Source organism: Sphaeramia orbicularis, chromosome 18, assembly GCF_902148855.1.
Source record: "Sphaeramia orbicularis chromosome 18, fSphaOr1.1, whole genome shotgun sequence".
Taxonomy (NCBI): domain Eukaryota; kingdom Metazoa; phylum Chordata; class Actinopteri; order Kurtiformes; family Apogonidae; genus Sphaeramia; species Sphaeramia orbicularis.
This window is the reverse complement of record NC_043974.1, coordinates 35,738,039-35,751,241: the sequence shown is the minus strand read 5'-3', so window position 1 is coordinate 35,751,241 and position 13,203 is coordinate 35,738,039. Positions and strand designations below refer to the sequence as shown.

The window sequence follows — 13,203 nt, the reverse complement described above, 5'->3', positions numbered from 1 at the left end:
TTAATTCAACTTTTTTTGCTTAATTCAACTTTTTTTTTTCGGCTTAATTCAAAATTGTTTTTGTTTTTTTTGCTTAATTAAAGATTTTTTTATGTTGCTTAATTCAACATTTTTTTTGGCTGAATTCAACTTTTTTTGCTTAATTCTAGATTTTTTTTTTCTTAATTCAAGATTTTTGTGGCTTAATTCAAAATTTTTTATTTTGCTTATTTCAAGATTTTTTTATTAAGTCAAGATTTTTTTCGCTTAATTCAAGATGTTTTGCTTAATTCAACATTTTTTTGCTTAATTCAACATTTTTTTTTGGCTTAATTCAAAATTGTTTTTTTTTCTTAATTCAAGATTTTTTTTGCTTAATACCAGATTTACTTTTGCTTAATTCAAGATTTTTTTATGTTGCTTAATTCAACATTTTTTTTTGCTGAATTCAACTTTTTTTTTGCTTAATTCTAGATTTTTTTTTTTTTTTTTTTGCTTAATTCAGGATTTTTTTTTTTTTTTTTTTTTTGCTTAATTCACCATTTTTTTAGCATCTACTGTAAACATCTTAAGATCTTTTAACAATATTCTGCCTCAGATTATCAGTTTATCATTTACACATGTGCATTACAACTTACATTACAATTACAAATGCACAAAACATTTAGTAACAGGCAGAATATTGGTAAAATTGTATTTACTTATCTGAAGACATTTTAGGTTTTTCACATTTTTTGTAAAATAACAGTTTGTTAATATAAACATTTTCATGTAATTTTACTTTTTTTTTTTTTACACTAAAACAAAGATAAAATTGGCTGTTTTCATTATTACCTCCGCCAAGGAGGTTATGTTTTTGCCAGGGTTTGTTTGTTTGTCTGTCTGTCTGTTTGTTTGTTTGTCTGTCCGTTAGTGTGCAACATAACTCAAAAAGTTATGGACAGATTTGGATGAAATTTTCAGGGTTTGTTGGAAATGGGATGAGGAAGAAATGATTAAATTTTGGTGGTGATCGGGGGTGGGGGGGCCCACGGGGGGGTCCACTGATCAGCCTTGGCGGAGGTCTGCGCTCTCCGAGTGCTTCTAGTTTCTAGGTTTAATATGACAGTATTTTACTGGTTCTGACCCACTTGAGATCTAATTGGTCTGTATGTAGAATCTGAAAAAAAATGATTTTGACATCCTTGATAGTAAATATCTTCAGTGTAATTTTTGTATTTCACAAATTCATCCTGTGGACCAGATTGGACCCTTTAGCGGGCCGGATTTGGCCCCCGGGCCACATGTTTGGCACTTGTGCTGTAGTTGGATTTCAGCTGTGTGTGTGTGTGTGTGTGTGTGTGTGTGTGTGTGGTCTCCGCATCGAAAAAAAAATTAGAGAAAAAGAAAAGAAAACCAGACTGTTGTTTGTTATTTCGTGCGATGTGGACTCCACAGAACGTATGTGTGTGCGATTTTCCGGCTGTGTGCTTGTGTTTGTGTCGTGCAACAGTTCCCATGATCCCTTGTGTTTTCATTAGTGATCAGGGTTTGTGTGCGGTGACCATGGAAACCTCACCTCACCTCTTTTCTTTTTTTTTTTCCTCTCTCTCTCTCTCTCTCTCTCTCTCTCTTTCTGTCTCTCAGGCAGCAGCAGCCTCATGGGCCTCAGGACATACTAGACCCCAGCCTCCATCACACATCGAGCCCCCCCCCCCCCACCTCCACCCCCTCCAAAAAAAAAAAAAAAAAAAAAAATCCCTCTTTTTATACTGTTACATACTTCAGATTTACCAGCAGGGCTTTGGCCACGCCCCCTCTGACACTAGGACAAAGGTGAATGATAACGGCGCCCACACCTGAACTCAACCCCGTCTCACATCTGGTCTGCATAATCGTTTAGATTTGATTAGAACTGTAACAGTGCTCGCATTATGTTTGATTTTTGATGCTGTGACATGTGCGATACACTGCTTTTGTGCAAGGTGCTTGAAGTAGACAATGGATTTCAAAACAAATACCAGGTTTATCCTCCTTAACCTTTTATAAGGCACTCCAAATTCCAACCTTAGTCGGCCTGATCACAATCCAGGGTACCAGACAGGGTGCACATATAGATGAAAAATAATAATGCTCTATCAGAAAATCAGACAGGCCGTTTTATTTGTCTGATATTTCACTTTTAAAGTCCTAAATATTTTTGTATTATGGTGTCTACTAAAAATTTGGCAGGCTTGTACCCCTGTCAAATCAGAAATTATTGGGTTTATGGACACTCCAGCCTAATAGCCTCCATATTTAATGCCTACAAAGATTACAAATGTTACAGGACTTAGGATAAACATGCATTGTTTATTGCATAGATGTCATGTCCAAAGCATGCGTGCTGAAAAAATATAAAAATATATTGACAGAAACAATAAAATTAGACTCATATATTTGGAATATGGTGTACGGACACTACAAGATTGGAATGGAAATCTGGCTTACCACATGGTGGCATCTCTGTTAGATCTGTAATTAAGTCTAACTATTATTAGATAACTAACTATTTTGGGTCACTGGCAATCTATAAACCAAATTTGGTCTGAATTCAAACAATAGTTTTGCTGCTACAGACATGTGAAATTTCACCCATTATAAGTAAATGGGGGAATAAAATTTTTTTTTTAAAAATTCATAAAAAATTGAAATTTGACTAACTTTACCCAAAATGTAGTGACATCTATTCTGGGTCACTGGCAATCTATTAACCAAATTTGGTAGGAATTCAACCAATAGTTTTGCTGCTACAGACATGTGAAATTTCACCTATTATAAGTAAATGGGGAAAAAAGATATTTAAATAATTCCTAAAAAATTTGAACTTTGACCTATTTTTCCCAAAATGTAATGAGATCTATTCTGGGTCACTGGTAATCTACAAACCCAATTTAGTCTAAATTCAGCCAATAGTTTTGCTGCTACAGACATTTTAAATGCCGCCCTTTATGAGTAAATGGGGGGAAAAAAAGTTTTTTTAAAAAATTCCTAAAGAATTTAAATTTGCCTAACTTTTCCTAAAATGTAGTGACATCTATTTTGGGTCACTGGTAATCTATAAACCCAATATGGTGTGAATTCAACCAGTAGTTTTGTAGCTACAGACGTGTTGAAATTTCACCCATTATAAGTAAATAGGAGAAAAAAAAGATATTAAACTAGAAGCACTCGGAGAGCGCAGACCTCCGCCAAGGCTGATCAGTGGCCCCCCCACCCCCGATCACCACCAAAATTTAATCATTTCTTCCTTATCCCATTTCCAACAAACCCTGAAAATTTCATCCAAATCTGTCCATAACTTTTTGAGTTATGTTGCACACTAACGGACAGACAAACAAACAAACCCTGGCAAAAACATAACCTCCTTGGCGGAGGTAAAAATTCCTAAAAAATTTGAACTTTGATCTACTTTTCCCAAAATGTAACCACATCTATTTGGCATCACTGGTAATCTATAAACCCAATTTGGTTTGAATTCAACCAATAGTTTTGCTGCTACAGACATGTGAAATTTCACCTATTATAAGTAAATGGTGAAAAAAGATTTTAAAAAATTCGTAAAAAATTTGAATTCTCACCTACTTATCCCAAAATGTAATCACATCTATTCTCGGTCACTGGTAATCTATAAACCCAATTTGGTATGAATTCAACCAACAGTTTTGTAGCTACAGACAAGTGAAATTTCACCCATTATAAGTAAATGGGGAAAAATAAGATATTAAAAAATTCCTAAAAAAATTTTGAACTTTGACCTACTGTTCCCAAAATGTAATGAGATCTATTCTGGGTCACTGGTAATCTATAAACCAAATTTGGTATGAATTCAACCAATAGTTTTGCTGCTAGAGTGTTGACACACAAACAAACAAAAAAAACTCAAAAACAATACCCCTTGCCTCTCTTTCGCGGGGCAGGGTTATTAACCCTTTATAAAGCACTCATAGAAATATAACAAAATTCAAAATTTCAACCTTGTCATGTAGAAAATCAAGATAAATGAAGTTACTATATTTGGTTCCTTGCCAAAATGGCAAAGAAAAAAATCCAAAAGTATATATATTTTTAAAAAAAAATACAAGAAAAACACATGTAAGGTGAAAGGAACATGTATTTTAGAACATTAGAACATCACTTTTAGAACATTAGACCAACAGAACAACACTTAAAAATTTCAATCTTAAAGTGTTATTGGAGGACATGATAACACTAAAAAAAAAATTTTAATGTAATATGTAGAAAATCAAGGTTAATAAAGTTGCCATGTTTGGTTCTTTACCCATAAGTGACAAAAAAATTAAACAAAGCAGGTCCACTCACTGTCCTCACTGGAACTATTGTCACCACTGTTTTGTTATTTGTGCGGAAATAACCAAAAACAGTCACTTGCCCGATAAAGGGTTAAAAGCATAAACAAATATAGATGTAGTTAGATTATTTAGATGATTTTTTATTTTTTTTTATCTGTTAGATTTCCCTCATATTGTGCAGGTGTAATGACTAACATAAGGTTTTATTTGATTGAAATCTGAGCATTATTTGTGTGAGACGGGGTTGTTTAGTTTGCATTGTGTTTATGCAAGTGTAAAGGAATTCACACGCTCTTATGCAGCCGCCGTGGCTAAAGCCCTGCTGGATAATGTTATTATATGACTATAATTATTACTATTCTGTATATCATTCATATTAATGTTATTATGATTATGAAATACATGTTGAAGCATGACTTTGCAAAAAAAAATGGCGAAAAAAAACAAAACAAAACAATGCTGTACATTTTTAGATATTTTAAAGAAATACAAAAAGGTATTTTTGTAATCGAGACGATGTTTGGAATGGTTCTGTTTGATTGGTTCATGTTGTGTTCAAGTGTGCGAGGATCTATTCGAAGCCTTTCATACTTTGTTTATTCGTCCCCCCACTTTGTTTTCAAGTCGCCGTCCTGCTAAAAACCGAAGCCGTCCAAACCGAGTCGGTAGGTTTTTTTTGTTTTTTTTGTTTTTTTTCTTTATCCGCTCGTATGCGTGCGTTTTTACCCAATGAAATTTGTGGTTTTTCGTCCGATGTGCTTTGGTTGAACTGAGCGAAAACAGATAAACACACCCGAGGGGAAAATTCACGATCCCCGAACCCTGCTATAATTAGGAATCTGCGTTTTTTTTTGTTTGTTTTATTTTGTCATGTATCGGCAGGACAGCAGCTCAGTATAAAGAAACAAAAAGACCAAAGGCGTTTTTTTTTTTTTTTACACTGGAGAGCTATCTAGGCTAGTGAAATTCTTCTGTTTCCGACTGCTTTGTAGTCCTCAATCTGATTTCTTATGAAGTATGACATTTTTGCTGCATGTCTCTTTTTTTTTTTTTTGGTGTCAGACCAGATACTCAATTTATCTCTTTTGTCTATTTTTAGGGAAGTCGGTGTGATTCAACCTGCTTTTGTATAAAAAAAAATAAAAAGAAATAAAAAAAAAAAAAATCTGATTTACATAGTAATGATCGGACAGGAAAAACAATCTTTTTATAAGTGTGTGTTTTCCGGCAATAACAACATATCACAGAGCGATCATATTCCTGTGACATTTTTTTAAGGCAAAAAAAAAAATCTCCTTCATCAGGAAACAAAAGCGATTCTTGTGCTTTTCTGATGAGGCCGAGTCACATGTCATCGTTATGTGACAATCAGAAGCTGAAAAAAAAAACCAAAAAAAAGGTAACACTTTACTTGAAGGTCTAGTTTATAATGCATTAAGCGCACATTCATAAGACATTCTAATACATTTAGAATGTATTAGAAAAGTCATTACAACAGTTTATGATCATGTACAACAACTTATACCAAGGTTAATAAAGTATTATAAGTGTAGGCAGAATGTTTTATAAATTCAGCTTTCAGTATGTTTTCTACATCCATACCAAAGCAGTGGGAAGGAATTTATTTTTTTAGGTGGAGAACTTTTGTTAGGTTTTGTCACTGGTCCCTATACCCATCTATTTTAGGGATTTCATATTTATTTTTTTTTTAAAAAGTATGTGTGTGACTTAACCCTCCGATATCCGGGTGCACCTTTTACGCACACTTTGCACTTCGTGTTAAAAAACTTCATATTATTTTTCACAATTTAAATAAGGTTAGAATTCCAAAGTTGTTCATTTTTGCATGATCTTTAAAATTCTGGCCATCTACTAAAATTTACAATTTGTAAACAAAAGAAAATTACCAGACTAGCATCTGTCTCCCAAGTGTGCCTAAAACGCACCATTTCTTCCATTTGATCTGTATGATTAGGGCTGACCTTGATTTACAAAAATAAAATCAAATTAGAGCAGAAAAATAAATCAATATATGATATTTAATAGTTTGATTTATAGGTGTGCATTTTTGGCACACTTGGTGACAGATGCTAGTATTTTTGTACATTTGACCTAGCGCCAAAAATAATAATGCAAATTAACCGATGTTGGAGTTAATCATTGACATATGCCAGGATGAAAAAATCACATAAAATGTGATCCACTTTTTATGTAATATATTGAAAAACCATTTTTTGTGTGTTTTTTGCATCCAAAAAAAATGGTTTGTTTACATTACAAACACGGCATTTAAAGGGTTAAAAATGTGACAATTATTGAGTATTTGGTATTTTTATTTATGGCTCAAGTTGATGAAATAGAAAAAAGTGTAAAAGAATTAAAAACAAACTGTATGAAATTTTTTTTGACATTATTCCACAAGTGTGCCAAAAAGGCACACTTGGTGCTTAGTAAGGGCCTTTCTGGACGGGATACCGGAGGGTTAACCTTGGTATAAGTTGTTTTACATGATCATAAACTGTTGTAATGACTTTTATAATGCATTCTAAATGCATTAGAACGTCTTATGAATGTGCGCTTAATGCATTATAAACTAGACCTTCAAGTCAAGTGTTAGCAAAAAAACAATCTGTCCCAGTCGTCTACAATCGTATCGAACTGGTTGAATCATATAGTCAGTGTTTGTAACGAATAATAATATGCACATCATATCGACTGATTTTTTTTTTTTTTTTTGCTTTTTATTGACTTTTTTTTTTTTTTTTTTGCCAAATGGGGCACCAAAATTTATTAGAACAAGTATTTATAAGGTGTGTGAGTGTGTGTTTTTATCGGTATTATGTTTTTAAAAGTTCATAGAGGATGCCCATTATATAATTCTATGTAAGTATTAATGTAAGTTTGAATTGTATATTCATTTGCTAATTTTTCTAGAGCTTCTGTACGTGTTTGTATTTGACTGATTGGAACATACTGTATGTGATGTATGAATACTGTTTGAACTACATAATTCACTGTGAAATCCTTTAAAGAATGACAGTACGGTACAGAGGTTCCTGGACGTTAATATTAACCATCCATTGGTTTTCGACGATTGAAGCCCCGCCCACTTTCCCTGGTTTCAGTAAAAAAAAAAAAAAAAAATTAGAAAAATGTATGTACCCGTGTGTTCTGTGCATGTTCACGGCATGTGTGTGTGTTTTTTCCTTTTTTTTTTTTTTTTTTTTTTTTTTTTCTTAATGCATACAGTACTGTTGATATTTATGTATCTGAACCGCTGTGAGGAGAAACTGTATTTCGGTGAATTGCAGAGGTTTTGTTTGTTTGTTTGTTTTGTTTGTTTGGAATCATAAAAAAAAGGTGATCAAAAAGAGAAGTTTTTATGAAAATGTTAAATGAAGACATGAGGCCATCTGCTATTAAAGATTGACGTCATCCCTGCTGTCATGATTTTACTGGCTGCTTCTTTTCGCAATGTTTTCTTTATTAAGTGAAATTTTCTGTCACTTGTCGCATTTTCTCGATGATTCCGTAATTCAGTTCAGTCGCTTGGATTTAACTAAGCGAATAGTTCAGGTCCTTCCACTGGATAACGCTGATTTTACAGGTTTAAAAAAAAAAAAAAAATTCAAAATAGAAGTACTGAAACCAAATTTGAGTCATTAATAAATATAAGTTCAGTCGTACACTGCAAAAATCCAAACCTTACCAAGTGTATTTTTCTTATTTCTAGTCCAAATATCTCATCACACGTAAAAGACGACATAATCACCTAAAGAGGAACTTCTCAGTGAGATATAAAATCTTATTTTTAGACAATAGATCTGGAAAATCTTATTTCAAGAAATCTTACCAAGATAATTTTCACCTGTTCCATTGGCAGATTTTTTTTTCTTAATTCAAGATTTTTTTGCTTAATTCAAGCAAAAAAAAAAAAAACATCTATTCCGGATCACTGGCATTATATCAGTGTTTTTCAACCTTGGGGTCGGGACCTCATGTGGGGTCACCTGAAATCTCTAGTAATTGATACAAAAATTTTTAAAAAACCTTACTAAAAAAAAGAATATATGGTGAATTGAGAGAGGCAGTTACAATACTTAAAAGACATGACACACTGTCCATAATGATATACATTATATAGCCTAAATGTCTAAAATTAACATTTATTTGCAACATAGTATAGGGAACTATTACATGATCAAAAACAAATGAACCCTTTCGTGCATGAATTATGAGAACCTTAGTTGATATTCCTGCTTTGGCATTTAAAAAAATTCACTTGAGTTTTGTTTTGTTTTTTTCATGTAGTTACAAAAATGTCCACTCAGCTACACCATGCATTTAATTTTTGACGCAAAAAAACATGTTTTTAAAACCCAATATCAGAAAGTCATATGAAAACAAGAAATAAAAACATTTTTAATGCTCCTAATCTGATGTTTATTCACATTTTAACATATTCTAATACTAGTTATTACTCACTTCATGGAGATAACATGTAAAAAAAAAAAAAAAAAATGTTTTTTTTTCTTTAAAAATCTTTCAATGAGCATTTTAAAGAGGAGTTAATAATATTATTTATCCTGTTGTTTTTTTGTTGGTTTTTTTTCTTCTCTTTTTTGTGTTTATTAGGTTTGTCTATCTATCTATCTATCGTTCGTTCGTTCGTTCGTTCGTTCGTTCAATCTATCTATCTATCTATCTATCTATCTATCTATCTATCTATCTATCTATCTATCTATCTATCTATCTATCTATCTATCTATCTATCTATCTGTTTGGGTTTTTTTGTATTTTGTCTGTGTGGTTCCTTATGTCTAAGTACATGTTTATGTAAATGTATAATTTAAAAAAAAAAAAAAAAAGTTAATTATAGTCTAACAATTGCTTTACACTCAAACATGTATACTTTTTTATACTTTTTTTTACTTTTAAGAACGTTTATTTCGACCAGCCTTTTCTTTTGCACTGGTGTGATGCATATTGCTGCTGTGAACTGTTAAATTTCCCCATGGTGGGATCAGTAATATCTTATCTTATCTTATCTTATCTTATCTTATCTTATCTTATCTTATCTTATCTTATCTTATCTTATCTTATCTTATCTTATCTTATCTTATCTTATCTTATCTTATCTTATCTTATCTTATCTTATCTTACTGCCAGTCAGGTTTATCAAGAACAGTAAAGTTACAGTAATGTTATGAATGTCCTTTTATAGGATGGTGCATGAGCGTCCACTGTGTTGGCTGATATGGAACTGAAACAACCAAACCCATGAAAATACAAGAGAACATCTGTAGAAGAACTGTCCACTGAAGGAACCAGTATGCATGAAAGGGTTCATTTTAGCAAAAAAAAAAAAAAATTCTCCATTTTGAATGTCTGGGGTCACTAGAAATTTGTGATGTTAAAATGGGGTCCCGAGTCATATAAAGTTGGGAACCACTGCTTTATATAAACCAAATTTGGTCTGAATTCAACCAGTAGTTTTGCTACTACACTCTCAAAAATAGAGGTACGAGATCAGAACACTTATGCACCTATAAGTATATTTTTTAAGAATGTTCTCTCAAAAGTACAATATTGGTCTTTAGGAGGCCAGAACTGCAGCTTTAGACTATGAAAAAGGGCCCAAAGTTATGAAAAGTACAAATGTGTATTATAAGGTACCCTGCAGTGTTAAAAAATATGTGTAGACCATGAGAATAGGCTATAGGCTAGGAGAACTGAACAGTAGGCCTAATTAGAGTTCAAACATTTTATTATTATTATTATTATTATTATTATTATTATTATTATTATTATTATTATTATTATTATTATTATTATATTGTTATCATCATCATCATCATCATCATCATCATTATTATTATTATTATTATTATTATTACTATTATTATTATTATTATTACTATTATTATTATTATTATTATTATTATTATTATTATTATTATTATTATTATTATATTATTGTTATTATCATCATCATCATCATCATTATTATTATTATTGTTATGATTATTATGATTATGATTATTATTATATTATTGTTATTATCATCATCATCATCATCATCATCATCATCATCATCATCATCATTATTATTATTATTATTATTATTATTATTATATTATTGTTATCATCATCATCATCATCATCATCATCATCATCATCATCATCATTATTATTATTATTATTATTATTATTATTATTATTGTTATGATTATTATGATTATGATTATTATTATATTATTGTTATTATCATCATCATCATCATCATCATCATAATTATTATTATTATTATTATTATTATTATTATTATTATTATTATTATTATTACATTATTTATTATATATCATACTGTAATTACTCTATATTATATTTAATAATAATTTGTGTTTTAATTTAATAGCCCAATTAGCTCAATGATAATAGCCTAATAATTTATTTAGCTTATTAGAACCTCTGATTATTGCCATAATCTCTGTTTTATCCAGTTTTCATTCACACCTCCAGGTCTTGATGTCGTCTCTTGCCTATGCCGTTTTTTGTTTGTTTGTTTGTTTTTTTCTCAATTAGGCCACCGGTTCAAACTTTAAACATCATGGCATTATCAACTATAAGACAGTTTTCTTTCTATGCAAAGTACTTAAGGTACAGAAATGTCTCTGAAAAAAGTACACCCTCAGCGACGAGCATTTGGACCCTTTTAAGTACAAGCTGGTACCTCTGTTTTTGAGAGTGTACAGTGTTAACAAACTGAACCAAAAACACCGCCCCTTCCTCCTCTTCAGGGGGCGGGGTAATAAAAGTCACAGGACAAAAGCAGAACTATAATTTCCTGGTCATGACATCAATAAGTGATCAGCATTGTTCTTTTGCTGCGCTAACCCTAGACCCCAACTATAAACCCATAAATGCTGCTTTTCCAGGTTGCTTTCTCCACCTGCTTACAGTTCACTTTCCTCTTCCTCTCTCATGTGTCGCTGGATAACACCTCCCCCACCATCCCAGGAGCCCATCCAACCATAATGTGAGATCCTATAAAGTGCTGTGTGCATCCTGGGAGCTGCAGACCTCTCCGTACCCTCTATAAGAATAGCCGGTCCGACCCAACGGCGGCCCACTCCTGAGACCCAGGCCGAAGCCAATTTAGATTGTCTTTTCACAGTTTGTGCCGCTGGGTCGCACCAGGTGGAACACACACACGGGCTTCTCCGATAACACGTACCCGTCCAGGCCTACCGTGTGCTTCATACACACGGACTGAGGTGAAGAAATCAGGGGTGTGGAAAGTCTTTTCATATATATATTCTGAAAAGGGTGGTGTATTCATGTGGGTGCATACATTCATCCACCCATGTGCCAACACTCTGTAATGGTGTTACTCCTTTTGACAAGTCCATTAAAGAGGTGTTGGTGCCGTCCCCCCCCCATGCCAGACAAATGTCCTTGTCTGGATTCTCACTGGAACTCAAGGGTCGAAACTGCAGCTGGATTAAGCCTTTATAGAACACGCATAGAAATACTCTGAAATTTATTTATTTTATTTATTTATTTATTTATTTTGCACATCATGGAACAGCAAGAGAAAAAAAAAACCTTCAAACAATTAACATCATTGTGCAGGAGAAGTTAGAAGCCAAAAAAGGCTTATATGAATACCTCCCCAGAAATGAACAATACACAGGAAAAAAAAAAAAAAAAAAAGAAAAAAAAAATTACAAATACAATATAACTGAATTAATAAACTAAAGAAAAAACAATAAAAATGCAAATCACATTACATTACTATGGTTGAAATTCAAAATTTCTACCGTAGTCTGTTATTGGACATTGTCTTCCTCTTCGTCGGTTGCCATGACAACAGTCTCCCCCTCTTGCCATAAAACATCTGAGCAGCACTTGCCAAAAAGTAAACACATGCACTAAAACAACTGTTATGAGGTCATAAACTGACAAAAATCACTCATATTCACTATTTAGTTTCAAAATTTCTCTGAATCGATGTATAATGTTATAAAAACCAACCTGCTTCTTGACCTCAACGAGGTATGAGGTTGGCACCAAATTTAAAGTTTGTGGAAATTACCAAAAATAGTCACTTGCCCAATAAAGGGTTATTATGCATCAATAAAATATGCACATTTTTATCATTCTGACGTCTTTCTACCAGAGGTGATTTCTCACAGACTGCAAGGGAAGCCCAGCTTCCCCTAAAATTATGAAAATTAAATGGTTAAATATGTACAGCTGTGTTGACATTTCATTGACTCCAAATGTGTTAGAACACGTTCATCTCACAGACGAGTTCGTTCAGAATCAGCTTTATCACAAATCACAGACTCCATGTTGTTCACTTCTCATACATTCCTGTGTCTCTGTTTTCTCATTCGATCTCTGCTCAGTGCATTTGTCCGTAGACGCTCAGCGTCCATGCACTTCAATGGGACTGAGTGGAACAGTTTTTTTCATTGCCTCAAAACTGGACGGTAATTGGATAAATGCCACCATGTTGTCCTGCCCCCGGACGCTCGGCGTCTCTGGGGGTGAATGGAGCTGTGGGCGGAGCTCGGCCGGGCTGGACGCTGGGCTTCCACATGCTGATTGGAGGATCAGTCCAAAGGCTGAATACCGTTTGATTGACAGCTATTTTCAGATCTCCTCCTTCACTGACACAGTTCAGTTTAATACCGTCGCACATTCTGCTGTGAAATCAAGAGAGAAACCACTACCAAATGACTTGTTCATTTCTTGCACTGTAAATAAAACACACTCATTGTACTTCCTTGTTTCAATTTAACATAATTTCAATGTTTTCTTGTTTAGTTGGTACGATAAGGTCACTGACCATTTTCTTAAAAAGGAACGGAGGGACGAATTTATT

At 33.0% G+C, this 13,203-nt stretch overlaps 1 protein-coding gene and 1 long non-coding RNA gene across 2 annotated transcripts in view; both read left to right on the top strand.

The window, feature by feature from the left end:
- Positions 1 to 1,725, top strand: part of LOC115438344 (RNA-binding protein with multiple splicing-like) — a 136,309-nt gene extending 134,584 nt beyond the window's left edge. Inside the window, exon 8 of the mRNA XM_030161921.1 lies at positions 1,606 to 1,725. The gene's annotated coding sequence lies outside the window, so the exon portion shown is untranslated. The remainder of the gene's footprint in view (positions 1 to 1,605) is intronic.
- Positions 1,726 to 4,042: 2,317 nt separating this feature from the next.
- LOC115438598 (uncharacterized) lies at positions 4,043 to 7,762 on the top strand. Its single transcript, XR_003938112.1, has 2 exons — positions 4,043 to 5,709; positions 6,928 to 7,762. It is a non-coding gene; the product is annotated as an uncharacterized LOC115438598 (long non-coding RNA).
- Positions 7,763 to 13,203: the final 5,441 nt, after the last annotated feature.